The sequence below is a fragment of the Pimephales promelas genome, chromosome 5 (assembly GCF_988280905.1).
Source record: "Pimephales promelas chromosome 5, fPimPro1.hap1.1, whole genome shotgun sequence".
NCBI lineage: Eukaryota > Metazoa > Chordata > Actinopteri > Cypriniformes > Leuciscidae > Pimephales > Pimephales promelas.
In genome coordinates, this window is record NC_142773.1 from 7,257,897 (window position 1) to 7,271,653 (window position 13,757).

The following is a 13,757-nucleotide window of genomic DNA, read 5'->3' on the forward strand; positions in this document are numbered from 1 at the left end:
GGGCTCCCGGGATTACATTTACACAAGTTTGAATCGGAGGACTTTTGGAATATCTCTAAAAGTTTTGGATGCTGTTGGATTTTTTAAACAGGATAAAACGTAAGTCTGCAATGAAAAACTTGTTTGACTTTTTCTGTAAAATGACCAGTCTTTGACTTTTTCACATATGAATAAATTTTTAAACTGTTTTAAAGGTTTTAACATTTACAGATGTATAAAACAGTAAAGAGACGTGTATTTTAATACTTTTAAACGGCATGTAATTGTAAAACTTTTGCTCAAATACTTTTATTTTTTTGTTATTGAAGACTCTAAAACACCCGTCTTATTTTAAAATGCATTGGATGTAACGTTAAAGGCTTGCACTGTATCTATAAATGGGTTAATAGATTTAAACATTATACATGTTATGTGAAAAGTAATACTTTTTTAAAATGTATGATAGAAACAGGTCTATTTGTTTTATATAAAACGGAGCAATTTACTAAATAGCGTGTAAAGGTAAAGACTCCTGCCGTGTCTTAATGATATAAATTGACTAAAACGGATTTTAAAACATTGTTTTGTAAAACGTATGTCTTTTTAAAAAATAAATGGTTTAGAAAAAACAGTTTTCTGTAATGAAAAACCCCTTTGCTTGACTTTTTCTGTAAAATGGTCGATCTTTGACTTTTTAATACAATTTTTAAACTGTTTTAACATAAAATATATATGAAGCCGTGCATTTTTAATGAAACACTAAAGATGTATTTTAGAAAACTTTTTTTAATAGAACACTATTACAACGTTATTGTATTTGTTATAGTTTGTACAACTTCAAGTCTGTGTAAAAGATTTTTCTTTTAATAAAATCACTAAACCTATCTTTTGTTTTATGTCGTCCTTAAAGTTTGAAAATGTATTGTTTTTTCACTATCGTGGGGATCGTGCGATCACCCTGAAGTGGTGAGGGGGTGGTGACACGACCCCTCCGTAACAGGTGTCCAGTTCGGTACCGGGTCGGATGGATGGGGGTCCGGTTCGTGGGGAAATTTTTCCCCCGATCACGTGACCAGTCCAGAAGAGATGGCTAGGGGTGGTGGTGATGGTGAGGGGTGGTGAGGGGAGACCGTGGGAATTTCCCACGGTGTACGTACAGTTCATAAGTGGGAGGGGTGGGAGGGGTAAAAGGGGCGGGGCTTATTTTTATGGGGGGCAATAAACCTGTCAGTTTGATGGGTTATGCCGCACATCCTCTCTCTTTTGTTTTCGTGACTCAATTCTTGTTGCCCAGCTAACAATTCCTTCGAATGTCTTTTTTGCTGGAGAAGCACCATACATGAGCGATTGCTGTACACGCGGCCCTGCATTTGTAAGTAGTAAGTCAAGGAGAGTTACATTGTTGTGGTTAACACCCTCAATTCCAGAATACTCCTCAAATAGTTCAAACATTTTTTCTGCATATGTCTCAAATGATTCTTCAGTACTCTGTTTCCGATTGAGAATCAGTTCCCATCCAACAGGACTACAACCACGTAGATCGCGCAGACATTGTTTTAATCTATTTAAGATTTCACTCTCAGGCTCGATTTGATGCATTGACTGCACAATGGTGCCTGTCATCAAAGCCGGTGGTATCTTATAGTTCAGGACATCTGGAATTGAGCTGATAACAATTTGCCAAATGTCTTTTGGTTCAAGCTGAAATGCATGTTTTAGGCTAACAATGCGTCTCCACCATGGTTCGAATGGCCCTTTCAAAGGGAATGGTCCGATCTCTGTTTTAAACGAGCTACATTCAGTTACCGTTAGAGGACGTCGAATGGTTGACTCTGTGCCGTTTGGGTGCCGGATCACCTTAAAGGCTGAAACAGACACTTCGTTCAAAACTTTATCGCCTGCTTCATCTGTCTGAAAAGGTACAGGGATATTGGAGCAGGATGACTCGTTTAAGAAGCGCATATTTTTAGTCCCATTGCTGTTGAGCGTTTTGGGAGAAATTGACTTTTCATCGGTTAGTTTAGCCTTAAGATCTGCAATGGTGTATTTGTGATTTTTACACTTTTTAGTCAGGGCTAACTGCTCAGCTAGTAATCTATCTAGCTGTGTTTGAAGATCTTTAATCTTTGCCTCAGACAATTTTGCCTCTGCATTTTTAGAATGCACTTCTTCACATTTAACATCTATAAGCGAGGATAGAAATGTTGTTGACTTATCTAGCCGTATATAAGTTATGAAGTTTAAAGCCTCAATTATCTCATCATGTTTTGATTTCTTTTGTTTACTACCCACTGTTTCCCACCAAGTGAGAATTTCATTGTCAATAGCGTCCGTTTTAAGACCTTTTTTAGTGAGTTTATGCAGTGTAAGCTCGACCTTTTCGGCCCATAGTGTAAACAGGACAGAATCTTTATACATGTTCCAATTTATATTTGGAGAAATTTCTTTCCCTGAAGCTTTGAATATAAAAAGGTTTTTGTTTTATGATTAATAAGATTCGCGTTCACAGTTTCTGATTCTCATCTATGTTCCTTTGCGTGGTTTTTCCACAGCTATGGGAGATTTCCACCAAGGATACAAAAATTCAGACTATATGAAGCAAAGTCATTTTAACGTTTGATAATTCTTTTCATTCTTTAGTTATATTTTCCCCGTTTTTAGATTAGGAAACTATATCACTCTGCGGTCCTTCTCCAAAGTCCGCATGCCACACTCTCGCCAGGTCCGGTCATCAAATCAGAGGTAATTTGACTAAATATCTAGGATTTGCCGTTCCAAACGTGCACAATCAAAGATATATATTTAAGTCCCCTTAAACACCTCCTCGTTTAAGTACACGTAAAATGATACCAGATGTTAGCCATCGCTAAACTGACGCAAAAAACTGTGGAAATATATGAATCCAATCTCCACTCGGGAAAATAATCATATCAGAATGAGTTCAAACGTGGTAATATTTCATTTTCCAAATATGAAAAGTATTTCTGTCTCAAATTCTTTTCATTCTTTTCAAGAATTAGTGAGCATTGTCAATCACATTATAACCACATTCAGCATAGACACACAAACGTGTTTGATTCAGTTCACACAGGATACATATGGCCTTGAATACAACATCAACAGCCTTTACCTAAGTGTTCCAAAACACTTACAGTAAAGCAATCCTGTGTTTAAAGAATAAACTTAGAATTAGCCTATGTGCACATATAGTAGCACAAACAACTATACAGTGTGTTCTATGAGTGCGTTACATTGTGTGAAGCACAACCCCAAATTTGAAAATACAAATTATTGTATAGAATATGCCAATTATAGAATATTATTCAATGTGGCCTCTGGCCCATGGAGGGCTAGTCAAACAAAGGGTTAAGCGTTTTTGAATGCAGCATGTCCTTAGCATTAGCATTAGCCTCATTTCAGAAGCCGCATGGCTTTAGCATTAGCATTAGCATAATTGTTCAAGCAGCATGGCTTTAGAATTTATCATTATAGTCTTGTTTTGGAAGCAGCATGGGCAATACTAGCATTTATCTTAGCCTAGTTTTTTCTAAACAGCATGGAAAACTAGCATTTAACCCTGCTAATTGCATCTTAGCCTGTAAATCATATCATTGTATTTTTTCAAAGTTTTCCTTTCATAAACAATGCATCGATCTGCTTCATTTATAAAATCACGTGTTTTCCGATCGTTTACAAACTTAGATTTTTATTTCTGTTGTTTGTCGATTCTCTTCATGTTGCTGGTTTGTTTCAACAAACCCAGATAGCAAACTGACATTGAATCAACGTGGAAACGACGTCTCTCATGACATTGAAACAACGTTGATTTTGCTCATCGAATTAACGTTGAACCAACGTCAGACGCGGCATTCTTCAAAGCTAAATGAAAATCGAAAATTGATTCATAACGTGAAAGAATGACGCGTCTGACGTTGGCGTTAATTCGATGAGCAAAACAATGTCGGATCAACGTTGTTTCGATGTCATATTTCCACGTTGATTCAATGTCAGTTTGCTATCTGGGAAGCCACTATAATAATGAAGACAAACGTGCAAGTTTTGTTTTATAGCTCCTCGAGTAACGTTAAGTCTACCCGAAAATCATTTGAAAGATGTTATTTCAAATTTAAGTTTCTTTTCTTTTTGCCTAATCAAACAAGGATATCTTTAAAATCTATTAAACAAGGGTTTTACACTTTTATCTGCGCGCCGCGGCCGTTATCATGTCCTCACGTTTTAGTTTCGGACTAAACAAAGGGCTTTCCGACCTGCAAAACAACATTTTCTCAACACTTTTCAAAAGGGAAGGAAAATGTGACTTACCACAGCGGCAGAAGAAAGGAAGATGTTCAAACCTCTTGTCGATTTTAAGATTCCCGTATTTTGTTGGAAAGGACGTTGCTCGCGAAATCCATCTGTTGCGATCACGGAGGCGTGTCACCACTGTAAAAAGGTCCACGAAATCGGTCCAAATGGAGGAATTCGATTCGTGGTGAAGGTTTCAAGCGCGTTCCGTCTTTTCCAAGCAAAGTGTTTTTTAATTAAATGCAATACATTTAATCTTATGTATTAACTCGTTTCATCTGACTCCATAAAATGAAAAGGGTTTATCAATGATATCTGTGCATCATTAAATATGTTAATGCTTGACTATTACTTTTAACTTAATGAAAATAAAGTCAAAGTCTGTTAGAATAGCCAAATATAACAATTTATTATGTCAGGTAAATGTATCATTAGAATTCCACAAGATAATCAGAGCAAACCATTAAATGTTTCAAAGAACAAAGGACTTTACCCAACATATTACATGAGCTGAGCCTAGACACAACATCACGGGCCGATCTGAATACAGAAAGGCAGCCTCGAACTCTTGTTACATCTCCCTTTATAATCAGACCTCACCTGATATGTATATCACCAGGATATAATGGAAAGTTACTGAATCTCCCCCAACATGTTTATCGGGGGCAGACCATTTGCTTGGTTGTAATTTGCATTCAGACAACAAGGCAGAAGGTGTTAACTCAAAGACCACACTCCTTTGTGTGACAGTGATTCCGAAACTTCTTAAAAACCTTATTACCTTTTCTTTTATTACTTTGGGAATGAGACATTATTACCAGTCACCCTGAGACCATCAAAATGATTCTAAACAATCCTTAAAGATTATCAGATTCACATTAAAACCATATTCTTGTGTGAGTTTTCAGTATCATTGACTGAGAGAGTGCAGAGAGAAGATGCAGATAAGATGTTCAGAGAATAGGGGGTAGGGTGTCAAATGTTAATTTGCATGCAGTGCATTTGTCTTTAGAGGCCACTGGTCAGATATTTTCTCTTTAACCAGTTTTTCCAGTCTTATATAACTGTTTGTATTCCCATTGATGTGGCAGAGAAAGCCAAGAAAAAGTAAGATCAGCTGTCATCAGCTCCTTGTTGACATGTCAAAAGTGAGCATTTAATGTTGTGTTTAGAATTTTGTCTTTCTATCTGACATTAATAACCACCCCTCTTGTGGAACTGTATTATTTGGACCAGTACCATTAAAATGATCACTTATTTGAAGGTGGAAACAGAACATAATATTAAGATAATTCGTACGATCTTTTTTACGATCAACTTAGGCTTACGATGCTTTTGGGAAACGCAGATGTCCGAGATCAAAACTGGGAACATAATCCCCCAAAAGGGGGTAAAAAATGGGACATTTTGACTATCAATGATTGAAACCCTTAACGTGTCTTCAAAAACAAAACGGGGACAGAGTTTTTCTCTGTAGTTAGTCAGGGACACAGACAACCAAAAACAGTGACTGTTCCCTGAAACCGGGGACGTCTGTTCACCCTGTACGATGTGATGATGTATGCTACGAAAATTATTATGTAATTGTAAATCACACACTATATATATAATAGAGAAGCAGAAAGAGATAGTGCAAAGTCAGATAATGTAATAAGCTGAAGAAACAATAAATGATTATATTATATAGTCTACTTGAAGCTTTTTAAATTTGTATCTCTCTATCACACACACACAAACCTCTCAACCCTTGATATTTAGCAGCCCGCCCCGAATCCCAAGCTGGAAGTAGTGATGTCCTTTCAGGTGTGCTGACTGAGAGAAACTCTTTCCACAGTGTGAACACTTGTACGGTTTCTCTCCAGTATGAAGTTTTTTGATGTGATTTTAAGTGGCTGGATGAAGTGCAGGTCTTTCCACAGTCAGAGCACATATAAGGTCTCACACCAGTATAAAAACGCTCATGCACTTCTAATTGTTCCAGTTGTGAAAAACTCTTTCCACATACAGAACAAATATGAGGCTTCACACCAGTATGACATTTAAGGCGTCTTCTTAAGCCTGATTCAAAAGCAAATGTTTTATCACACTGATAACAGCTTAATGATCTCAATCGGTACCACCGCAAACATCCAATAGGAAAATTCAACTGCAGTAGCCACCGTTCAACCTGAAGAGGGCAGCACTAAGACGTTTTTACACCATATATTGTAGAAATAGAACACTTTATAAACAAATGCCAAAAAAGTTACTGGAATCAATGAACAGCATTTATGAAGCTCCATTCTTACAGATCAATAACTAAAAAAAAGTTGTTTTAGTGTTTAGTTACCCTTTAAAGAGTAACTAAACACTTAACCAACTTTTTTTAGTTAATGATCTGTAAGAATGGATCTTTATTAATACCAGTCATTGATTCGAGTAACTTTTTGTTTATAAAGTGTTCTATTTCTACAATATATGGTGTAAAAACGTCTTCGTGCTGCCCTCTTCAGGTTGAACGGTGGCTACTGCAGTTGAATTTTCCTATTGGATGTTTGTGGTAGTATGTGACACAGTGGTTGTTGGTGACCTATGGCTCGTTTCCACTCATAGATATATACACTAGACCTCACCTTGGGGTTCTAAGCATGCGTCAAAACCGCCGCCATCTTGGAACAGGGGTCTTGTCATATGAAGTAGCTAGGTAAGGCTGCAATCTCTGCCTTTACTTCGAATTCATTGATGGTGGCGGACTTTTGTGCAGCGTATGATGTTCACGGATGAAATCTGAACTAAGAAGAATGTTTAAAAAAAAAAAAATCTTTTTGGAATCAATGATAAATACATGTCTGACCATTGGAACAAACCAAAAAAACAAGAAAAATCGCATTCATGATGATTTATGGTGATTTTATTTCCATTAGACCTGTGTCTACTACATTGACGCTGATGCATTAAAGTGGAGGGGCTCCCCTGTTTCAAGATGGCGGCTCTATTGACGCATTCGTTCCAATGAACTGCCGTAGCCAAGGTGAGGTCTAGTGTATATGTCTATGGTTTCCACTGAGTGGTACGGTACGGTACAGTTCGGTTCGGTACGCAATTATTTGCGTTTCCACTGTCAAAACTTGTGAATGGTACCAAAAAGCCGAACCGTACCGTACCACTTTTTGGGTACCCTTCCGTTGGGGTACCTAAAGGGTACTAAAAGGTGGAGCTAAGCATACAGTTGAAATATAATTCTACTGTTATTGTGTCACGAAATGTAGTTTTAAGAGTTTTTCAGGTGAGAAAGTAGTTTTTTAAAGCTCAAATCTGTGGTTTATTTATAGATTTATGATAATTTGACTGAGATCCATTCTAAGCGATCACCGGACGCTCGCGCTCGTGTCCCTCGCCTGGAACAGCCTTTCCTCGGCTAGTCGTTCTGATGTTTGCCGCTGACTCGGATTTCTTTGTAGTGGTTAGACATGAGATATAGTTCGTCTTGTATAAACCTAACAGGTGATCTTTGGTCTCGTGAATCTATAACTCGTTCCCTGGCCAATAGTTTTGGCAGAAGGCTACGTGAAGTTTCATATATTTGAGCGCTGAGTAGCTATATTTGACTGACTGAATTGTTTCTTGATGTTATATTTAAGCTTTACTGTATATCTTTTTGTACTTTTTACTTATACTTTTATAATGGCTACACTCTAAAAAATGCTGGGTTGTTTTAACCCAACTTTGGGTCAAATATGGACTAACCCAGCCGTTGGGTTAAATTTTTACATTACATTTTTAACCCAACATTTCGGGTTTGTCCATATTTGACCCAAAATTGGGTTAAAACAACCCAGCATTTTTTAGAGTGTATTATTGATAAAACTGAAATTCAACAAAAAGAGATAGTTTTGTCATTTTTTGTTTTTTTGTCATTTACATCATCTGTAATGTTTTTTATTGCAATTTGTACCAATGCGATAGCCTATGCAATACATTAGGCTACATATTGCCTGGAATATGTTTAATATTTTTAAATTTAAACGAAAAGAGGCAGGGTTGTTTTATGTTTAGTTTTGTTATAAATAACATTACATGCAGTGAATGTATTAATCAATGCTATGCGTTGCACATTTGTGTGCTTTAGAATGTTTAAAATGTATTGAAATGAAATCGAAAATAAGCAGAGTGGTGTTTTATATTTATTTATTTATTTCGTTTTATTGTTGCCTAAAATGAACATAACCGGCGTTGCATAGCCAGAGCGAGCAGAGTGCCGCGTTCAAGAACGCGCTGTTCCATAAACAGAATTACTGGACTCGCGTCCTCGGGATCATTCTCCTGAGTCGGACTTTGCGTTGGCTTCGCAAACATGCCGAGAAGCAAGAACAAGATCTGCTGTCTGTCATCCATTGTTGTTTACTATGTCGCTTTCTTCGCGCGAAAATGACGTCGATCGCTTCTTTACAGCATACCACGCCTATCAAGTACTGTTGGTGGTGGAAACGCAAGCCTGGTGTACCCGACCCGACCCGTACTGTACTGTACCGTACCGTACCCCTCAGTGGAAACGAGGCATTAGGCAAGTTCCATACAAAGAGATGCGTCTCAGGTGCACGCCCCCCTCCGCTGGGCTTTTCAAATATTGCCAGTGGGTGGAGTCAGGCTCTGACCAGGGGTTTAGTTAGTTACCCTTTAAAGGGCCAGACAAAATAGTGTGTATTTTGCTAAACCTCAAAAAATTATAACTTTAACATGCCATATAAAAATATCTGTGGGGTATTTTGAACTAAAACTTCACATACACACTCAAAAAAGTGATTTATTTTACACCTTGTGAAAAGGGCATTATCCCACCCCTTTAATGTTCCTCATCAGTCATTAAAAAGAATGAAGGAAAACACCAACCTATTTGTTCCTCTGTATCTTCATCTTTTATTCTGCAGGGTTCTTCCTTAATCTCCATCTTTACAATTATATGTCTGTAGTTTCTCCTGGAGTAATTCCTCCGGCTTGTTTCTTCCTGTGGGAAGTTGGGAATATTACCCAGCATTTAAACTCTCGTGAACGGCTGTGGGAGCTTCACTGACTGAAGGAGTGAATTGTGGTCGTTGTTGCTCATTTATAGTCCAGTGATTTTAAGCCAAAATGGGGGTCAACCTTGAACAAATTGCAACAGAAGCAAACTCAACTGATTTTGTATCCTCAATATGTCCTGAGTAAGAGAAAAAAAAGCCCCGAAGAATCCCATTAGGGAAAAGTTTAGAAAAAGACCCATCCCATTCATTCGCATATTCATTCTTTTTCTCACGTGAAAAGGGTAAAAATTTTAACATTTAGATATCATCATGAAAATCACTGAGTTGATTACTTACATCAAAACAAACAAAAAATGTTTTTCAAGTTTTATAAATTGTTTGTTAACATGGACAAATGGTGCATAATCTAATTACATATGTGCTAATTTGCATAAATACCCAAACAGATCTAAACATTGGGTATAGCAGGTGAAAATGTCTTGTAGAATCTTGTTGACATATAACAGTAAAAGACTTAATGTTAAGGTCTGAATGGAACCCATTTAGGCTACCCATGAACATTAATGCAGGAAAAAGTACTTTAGAAACCAGCCTTTAATTAATTATTATTGCAGAGATGAGGTTTGGGCCTCGGATGGGATGAGTCTGAGAGAAGAACAGGAGACATGGGTAAGGACAATGTAGAAGACAAAAGGTAGGAGAAATAAAAAGTGTCTGGATCAAAAACTCTAATAGCCTCTATGCACGAACCCTGCTTGACATGTGTCCAAAAGAATCTCAGTCAGCGTCTTTACTTCCGGAAGCGCATTCTGAAGGCCAAGTGTATAGAGGCAAAACTTTAATAAAATCCGTTTTCTCAGAAACGGCGACAACGATTTTAGAAACGCTGATTCGCTAGTTGACTTTCGTATATGAGAGAATACTAACCCTCAAAGTTGTTGTTGTAGCTCGAAATATATAATTTAAATAACTTCTCTTTTTTACTCTTGTGTGACAGCTAACTGCCTCACAGTGTTGTTAACATCATTCAGGTTAACCGCAGGACGTTTTTATAAACAGCAAGTATAATTTGACACTATCTCCACCTAACGCAAAACCGGCTTCTGACCATAGACTGACACAGCACCGGATGTAACTGGACGTGCTGAGACAAACCCGGAAGCGATCGTGCATAGAGGCTATTACGTACACAACAGTGTTGTAGTCGAGACCACCTCACACGAGTCCGAGTCGACACCGAGACCAGAGAGAGTCGAGTCCGAGTCAAGACCGAGTCCATAGAGAGTCGAGTCCGAGTCGAGACTGAGACCAGTGAGGGTTGATTACCTAATTTACTTTTATTTACTTAGAGAAATCCTTTTTTTTTTTTACTGAATTTACTTAAGAGTTTAAAAAATATGATCAGTTTAGGGTAAAAAGGCCACGTTTTATTACAATTTGTCATGCGCAGTTGCGCACTAGAAAATCACCAATCACTGGGGGTGTCAATCAATTTAAAAAAATATTTTATTAACATACATTAATAATCATGAAAAATATTTTGAATTGAACTCGAGTGGACTCGGGAATAAGTCCGAGTCCTAAAAAAAAAATGTTCGAGTACGAGTCAATTCCGAGTCCAAATGGACACGAGTCCATGACAAGACCAAGACCATTAAAGTATGGTCTCGAGACCGAGTCCGAGACGAGTCAGAGTCTCGAGTACTACAACACTGGTACACAATGCTCAAACCCTATCTCTGCAATATTAATGAATAAAGGCTGGTTTCTAAAGTACTTCTTCCTGTATGCTTAATGTTCATGGGCAGCCTAAATGGATTCCATTCAGACCTTAATATTAAGTATTTTACTGTTATATTTCGTCAAAATTAAAAAAAAAAAAAAAACATTTTCACCTGCTATACCCAATGTTTAGATCTGTTTGGGTAATTATGCAAATTAGCTAAAATTATGCACCGTTTGTCCATGTTAACAAACAATAAAAAAAAACTTGTAATACATTTTTGTTTGTCTTGATGCAAGTAATCAACTCAGTGATTTTCATGATGATATCTAAAGGTTAAAATTTTTACCCTTTTCACGTGAAAAAAAGAATGAATATGCGAATGAATGGGATATATTTGGGCCTTTTTCTAAACTTTCCCCAAATGTGATTCTTCTGGGCTTTTTTTTCTTATTCAGGACATATTGAGGATACAAAATCAGTTGAGTTTGCTTCTGGTGTAATTTGTTCAACCTTTTTTCATAAAATGACTGCCAGATGATAACACTTACAATCACTCGAGATTATCCAGCTTTAAAGGGATAGTTCACTTTGAAATAATTTTTGATACGTTTTAGCTTACCTTAAGGGCATCCAAGATTTAGGTGTCTTTGTTTCCACAGTATTTTCAATTTTGACATTTTTCGGTCAATCCGTTGTCTATCAGTCATATAATGCAGGTTTAGGGGGTCCGTGTCAAAGAGCATGCACAGAGAAGTCCAAATTAAACATGATTGAATGACTCGTAAATGTAAGTACACATTGATGCCTAAGACACGAAATGAGCGGTTTGTGTGAGAAAACGAACAGTATTTATATCGTTGAATTAAAGTGAACTATCCCTTTAAGTGTTGTGCTCTAATAGCTATTTAGAAACAACTTTATAAGTTGAGGTTTTAACTGTAAGGATTACGCTGCTATTTTGAACCAATAATTGGATAAAAAGGAGTTGAAGGCAAACTTTTGCAACTAAAAAAATTAGCATAGGCTACATTTTTAGCAGCACAAAAATAACGTAAAATGTTGAGCTACAACTTGTGTTTACACCAGGTTTCATTTATTAATTACAAAAAAACAATGTAAAATCTTTACACTTTGTCAGTTAATGATGCGCTTATATATTGTTATATTTACAACGTTGCCGAACATTAACCATGATTTGTATAAAGTGTAGTAACCATTGGCTTTTGACAGATTGATTGCCATTTTATTTATTGCCCATTTATTTATTTTACCAGTTTTAACTGCAAATACAACGGTTAAACTACGGTAATGGCTTTAACAATAGTAACCATGTTTTTGTTTTATTTGTAGTAAACCCATGGTTCATTTATTTCACTTCTTTTCGAACATAATGAAAGTGCTTCAACTTCAGATTCAAGATCTGACTGGTTGTACTCACTCAAATGAACCGAATCATTTGAGAGACTTCTCCTGATAAATGATCAAATGAATATACTCACAGTCTGAAAAACAGCAGATTTAGAGCAGAATGAATGGCTGTGTTCCACTTCTCATCTCTATGTTCCCTTCCCTCGCTCACTTCTCTTCTTCTCCTAGACTCGGATGAATGTATGTTATTGCTTTGGTTGCCAGTAGCGCCTCTACTGGCGGAAACAATGTTAAACTCCCAGATATAAAACAACCACGATAATCTCTTTATATCTTGGTTGATATATACGTATACATTTATTTAGTTTCCAAACATGTTTGATTTGGAATAATTAAGTATTGATTTATAAATCACACCTTATAGGGGACACAGCTGTTCACTTTCACCATAATAGATCATTTCGAGATTCAAACTTCAAATGTCTGTTATAGCCTAATATTTACCCTCTGGACTCTGTCTTACTGATGTTTATATATATATATATATATATATATATATATATATTGAATTCATTTTCAAGTTAGATGGTACAAGTATTGATATTAAAAAAAGAGATTTGAAGATTTAAAGTAACAAAATGTTTTAACAGTTTTTTTCTTCCTTTTTTAGCCTATTTATTTTTTCTTTCAGCTTAGCCAAAATTTAAAATGAAGCAAAGCCTTCAGCATGGAACATGGGGAACAAAGTCAAAATGAGGAACTTTACAAAATAATAGACAATTTACAGATCAAGAGCCAGACAGTGGTGTCGGCCCAGATCTGGCTCAGATGTGGTACGTGAACAGTGGGTGTGCTGTGCGGCGAATAGGGACGCCAGAGGGATAGTAAAAAAAAAAATTATATATATACATACATTCCTGCTGGAACTTGCAGCATATCTGGCAACCTCGAGTCATGGGGAAGGCGGGGACACACCCTATTTTGACAGTGATTGCAGTACCAGTTTTGGCCACAATCTTGCATAGCCTGCTCCTTTAATATTTTTGTGATACGAAGATAAATTAGGTCAACGTTTGTTTTGCTGTGTGTAGAATTTACCAGACAGTTGGGAAAAAATATGAAAGCCTAATTAAATCCTAATGCATATTTTTTGATAAGATATGAAGACCAATGTATATACAGTTTTCATGAGCTGATTTGGTATTCAAATGGTATTTAAAAATAAAATTCTACATGCAATAAATAATATCAAAGAAGGGACATCTCATTGAAAAAGCTTCTACAAGAATTTAATTGAAAATATTTTTAAATCACATAAACAGGGTCCAAGTGGTCTGTGACGGGGTTGAACTTCAAAACAACTTTCAGTAAGAAAAAAA

General features: G+C 36.7%; 1 long non-coding RNA gene across 1 annotated transcript in view; it reads right to left on the bottom strand.

Annotated features, from left to right (window-relative positions):
• Nucleotides 1-12,613, bottom strand: part of LOC148981338 (uncharacterized) — a 28,087-nt gene extending 15,474 nt beyond the window's left edge. The window contains exons 1-2 of the long non-coding RNA XR_016168457.1: nucleotides 12,510-12,613; nucleotides 9,154-9,268 (exon numbers count right to left, since the gene is read on the bottom strand). This is a non-coding gene — a long non-coding RNA (uncharacterized LOC148981338). The remainder of the gene's footprint in view (nucleotides 1-9,153; nucleotides 9,269-12,509) is intronic.
• Nucleotides 12,614-13,757: the final 1,144 nt, after the last annotated feature.